Below are 5,265 nucleotides of genomic sequence, written 5' to 3' on the forward strand. Positions count from 1 at the left end.
CATTTCATCTGGCTTGTGTGTGGAAATCTGGTTTCCTGCCCTTGACCCTGAATGACTTGATCCTGTCAGAAGGCGGCTGTTTGGTGGCGGGGTGCTGCTCCGCAGCCCCCTGCCCCCGGGGTGGGGGTGAAGGGAGGTGGGGCTGGGAGGTGGCCGCCCAGACTCCAGTTTCAGCTGCTCTGGGTGAGGGATGGTGGTGAGAGGTCCTGTGAAAACCGTCTGGGCCATCTCTGCTGGCTGTCCTCCAACAAGAACCGTTCACAGGCCTGTTCTCAGGCGGCCTCGTTCCAGAAGCTCTAACTGGGAACACGAAATGCATTGCTTTTTTGTTTTTTTTTTTTCCCACCGACCTCAAAGAGATCCTTTTATGGACAGACCGAGCCTGTCTCCTTTTTGAAAATTCCCCTTGAGAAGCTGACCTCTCTTGGCCTTGGCGAGGCAACAGGTGATGACCCCTAGGAGAGTGGGTGATGTTCAAAGCTGCTCTGTCCCTGGGGTGTCCGTGGAACCGAAGACAAATCGAGCTTTCAGCCTGAAGGGACACAGGCGACACCCCCGCCATGTGCCCTGGAGTTTGGTGGTGTGTCAGGGCAGCGGGACTCTTGGCCTCACAGAGAAGTCGTGGCTGCTCCTAGCGCTCGGGGAACTCACTGGGTTCTGCGTGATCATGTTGGCAAACAGGGGAGCGGAATGCGTCATTATCCTTTGGGCAAAATTCCTTGGGTTTTTTCCCAAATACACTCGGTTGCCTTTGGCTTAAAAACTTAACCTCAGCGCAGTCTCCTCTGTGGACAGTTGTGGAGAAGAGATTCTGAGTCAGGGTAAGATTGTCAGCGTCACTGACTGGATGGGAAATGATACACTAGGTGAGACGTTTTTCCTAAAGACTGTAGTGTCTGGGACTTTTCAAATCTCCAAGAAAGCCTTCATTTGATGTTGTTAATGTTTCAAGAAGTAATTAAGAACTGTAACAGGAAACAAAATGAAATTCAAAATCAGTTCCGGCTACCACTCAAACATCAGCAACTTGATGTACAGATCTTGTTTTAGGAAAGGACTGACAGACCTGGATCTATATAACAGAAAGTCCAAAATTTCAGTTATTTTTGATGCAAATGCATTTGAGTCAGTTTTAATGGGCTTCTTTAGCCATGTATTTAGATCTCTCTATTTACTTTATGTTTGGAGTGATAAAGAGGAAGAAAGCTACAAAAATGCTGAGTTCTTATATAGAAAACAAACTTGTGGTTACCAAAGGGAAGAAGGAAGGGGGAAGGGACAAATTAGGGGTATGACATTAATATATACAAACTATTGTGTTTAAAATACATTAGCAACGTGGATAGACTGTATAGCACAGGGAATTACAGCCATTACCTTGTAATAACTTGTCATGTAAGTTTTCCTTCGTGTCTTCTTAGCAGGGAGGAAGAGGTACCTCTCCATGTGTCAAAGACACACATCCTCTATGGACATCAGGGTCTCTTCATTATTTTCTGAACATCTCTAATGTCCAGGACTAGCTCAGGTGCTGGGTGGAGGGTGATGAACCACACAAACCTGGTCCTTGACCTCAGGAGGTGAGAATGTGTTTTTCGATGCAAAAACACTGAATCACTATGTTGCATATCTGAAACTAACATAATATTGTAAAGCAACTATACTTTAATTTTTTTAAAATGCTGGGGTTTTTTCCTACTATTAAAAAACTTGGAGTAGATGACTCACTTGTTCCTTTTGTGTATTTTCATACTACTTTTGAACATTTTTTTATTAGTCCCATTTATTTTATATATATATTTATTAACTTAATATGTATTTAGCATGCATATATATAGTGTCTTGCACTAAATTAATCACTTCAGTTTGGTGTTATAAATCCAGAAGACACAGTGGTTATCACAAATGATATAAAAGGCTTAAGGAGAAAAACGGTGCCAAACATAGAGTTCTCATAGACTGTAAAATTTAGTATTATTTCACTCAATCAAGAAACCAAGAAAGCAAGTATCGTGGCTTTTAGGAGCTGATCCAGAGTTAGTTAGAAGTTAAGGCAAATTTCAATCCCAAATCATTTGACTCCTTCTCTTTGCTCTTTCACCCCTTGCTAAGGAACCCAAGGAAAATCACTGACAATTAAAAAACAAACGTACCTAGTTCTTTCAGTGGTTGCTTGCATCTGAATAACTGAGCCATGGTCTTGAACGGTTGTCAGGCTCTAAGTCATTCCCTATTGCACCGTGTATCTCAGTGTCCCCATTTCTAAAACACAAGTTATTCCACAGCTATGTCTCAGGGTAACAACAATGACAGTCATTTACATAGATAACATTCTCTGTTTGCAAAATTGTTTTTTGTAAACAAAAATATTACACAAAAGAGCTTTGAAAAGTAAAAGACTATACAACTGCAAGAGATTACTATGCTTCCCATCTTTGAACTTTAGTTCTAAGAAACTTTAGTTTCCCCAACAGTAAAAAAGATAGCTATATCAAGTATTTAAGGAGTTTGGAGAGTCAGTGTCATCTGGACAATTTTTTCCTGAGCTAAAGAGATGTTCATTCAAAACACATGCAGATCATCTATTATCTGTTAAGCATTGTGTTAGATACGGGACTGCTGCTGCTGCTGCTGCTGCTCAATCGCTTCAGTCGTGTCCGACTCTGTGCGACCCCATAGACGGCAGCCCACCAGGCTCCCCAGTCCCTGGGATTCTCCAGGCAAGAACACTGGAGTGGGTTCCATTTCTTTCTCCAATGGATGAAAGTGAAAAGCGAAAGTGAAGTCGCTCAGTCATGTCCAACTCTTAGCGACCCCATGGACTGCAGCCCACCAGGCTCCTCCATCCATGGGATTTTCCAGGCAAGAGTACTGGAGTGGGTGCCATTGCCTTCTCGGAGATACAAGACAGGTGAGCAAAATTCTTAGCCCTTTGATCTTACCACCAACGACTTTCACCTTCACCTTACTTCCCCAGTTCATACTAATTGTTAAACCTTTAGTCTTGCCAACTTAACTTTTTTTTTAAAAGTTCATTATCAATTTTGATGTTACTATAACACAAACCAATTAACATAATTGAAATCCTAGATAAAAATTTTCCCATATCACATTGCCTGATTAAAACTTTTTTTTTTAACTTTGTGTTGGGGTAGAGCCAATTAACAGTGATGTGACAGTTTTGGGTGGACAGCAAAGGGACTCAGCCATACATATACCATAGATACCCATGGAAGGATCCATTCTCCCCCAAACCCTCCTCCCATCCAGGCTGCCACATAACATTGAGCAGAGTTCCCTGTGCTATACAATAGGTCCCTGCTGTCAGGGACAAATTACCTAATTTGTCTGTGATATCAACTATTTCTCCATATGTTCATCAGTTTTTGCATATTTACAATATTATATCAATAGAGTTCTTCAAGTTGTAATTCATCACTTAGTATTATATCAGAAGACTTTTTTAAAAACTTTCATAGTCTTTTTTTCTGCCTCTTATAATTTTATTCTATAAAATTATAATATACTATATTCCATAAAATTATAATATACTATGTTCTATAAAATATATATATTATATATAATATAATATATTCTATAAAATTAAAATTATAATATAGAATATATTTATTCTATAATCTTATAATATACTTTCTCTGTCCTCTGTGGTGAATATAATAGTGGATATTTCCTTGCTTAATATCTATCCAGTCTTCTTTTGGGCTTCCCTGGTGGCTCAGTGGTAAAGAATCCGCCTGCCATTGCAGGAGACGCAAGAGACACAGGTTCGATCCCTGGGTGGGGAAGATCCCCTGGAGGAGAAAATGGCAACCCACTCCAGTATTCTTGCCTGGGAAAATCCCATGGACAGAGGAGCCTAACGGGTTACAGTGCATGGAGTTGCAAAAGTCAGACACAACTTGGCAACTGCTGCTGCTGCTGCTGCTGCTAAGTCGCTTCAGTCGTGTCCGACTCTGTGTGACCCCATAGATGGCAGCCCATCAGGCTCCCCCGTCCCTGGGATTCTCCAGGCAAGAACACTGGAGTGGGTTGCCATTTCCTTCTCCAATGCATGAAAGTGAAAAGTGAAAGTGAAGTCGCTCAGTGGTGTCTGACCCTCAGCGACCCCATGGACTGCAGCCTTCCAGGCTCCTCTGTCCATGTAGCTGCTATTCCTGTCAATTCCAAAAGGCCAAATTCTGTCGTTGAGTTTCTGCCAACACTGCTTTCCCAGTGCCATAGCCCAGTCTCTTCTTAGTCTACATACTTGACCGTCAACCAGAAGATTTTTCTCCTCCATGACTCCTTTGACAGTTGTGACTCCAAGAAGTATGTCCCATATATGAATATCTAACACAACTTAGTTGTGTTGTCATCACAGATTGCCATTTATTACTCTTCAGCGGTTCAGTAAATATCATTACGGTAGGGTCAAACTAGTACTATCAAACAGTTGTGTCAAAACTTGATCATTCCCTTCGAGTCTTTACAGGCTACCCTGTCCATGGGATTCCCCAGGCAAGAATACTGGAGTGGGTAACCATTTCCTTCTCCAGGGGATCTTCCCTACCCAGGGATCAAACCTGGATCTCCAGGCAGATTTGAGGGCAGATTCTTTACCATCTGAGCCACAAGGGAAGCCCTCCTGACTTGACTTCTACCCTATCAATCCCCTCTTCTTTTTTCACTCTTTCATTTCACAGAGAAAATATATCGGGTGAAAAGTCTCTCACATTTCTCCCTTTCGAAGTTTTCCTTCATGTCTTCTTAGCAGGAAGAGGCACCTCTCCATGTGTCAAAGACACACATCCTCTTTGGGAGTCAGGTTCTCTTCATTATTTTCTGAGCGTCTCGATATCACAGCACTAGCCCAGGTGCTGAGTAGAGGGTGATGAACCACACAAATGTGATCCCTGCCCTCAGGAGGTGAGAACCTAGTAGAGAGCAGGTATTTGTTATTATAAATGCGATGAGTGTTAAATCACACAGGAATTCTCATTCCTCCTGCTTTCTTGGAAACTGCCATTGACCAGCCCCTACAGTCTTCATTATCTTCAAGCTCTTGCTTTTGATAACTTTCCCTAGTGGCTCAGCTGGTAAAGAATCCGCCTGCAATATGGGAGACCTGGGTTTGATGCCTGGGTTGGGAAGATCCCCTGGGGAAGGAAACAGCTACCCACTCCAATATTCCGGCCTGGAGAATTCCATGTACTACAGTCCATGGGGTGCAAAGAGTCAGACGCGACTGAGTGACTTGACTTCACT

General features: G+C 42.5%; 1 long non-coding RNA gene across 1 annotated transcript; it reads right to left on the reverse strand.

Annotated features, from left to right (window-relative positions):
• Positions 1-867: 867 nt before the first annotated feature.
• LOC129659983 (uncharacterized) lies at positions 868-4,899 on the reverse strand. Its single transcript, XR_008718277.1, has 4 exons — positions 4,734-4,899; positions 2,154-2,262; positions 1,378-1,636; positions 868-965 (listed from the first exon to the last, which is right to left on the reverse strand). It is a non-coding gene; the product is annotated as an uncharacterized LOC129659983 (long non-coding RNA).
• Between the last annotated feature and the right edge of the window lie 366 nt (positions 4,900-5,265).

The sequence above is a fragment of the Bubalus kerabau genome, chromosome 9, assembly GCF_029407905.1.
Source record: "Bubalus kerabau isolate K-KA32 ecotype Philippines breed swamp buffalo chromosome 9, PCC_UOA_SB_1v2, whole genome shotgun sequence".
NCBI lineage: Eukaryota > Metazoa > Chordata > Mammalia > Artiodactyla > Bovidae > Bubalus > Bubalus kerabau.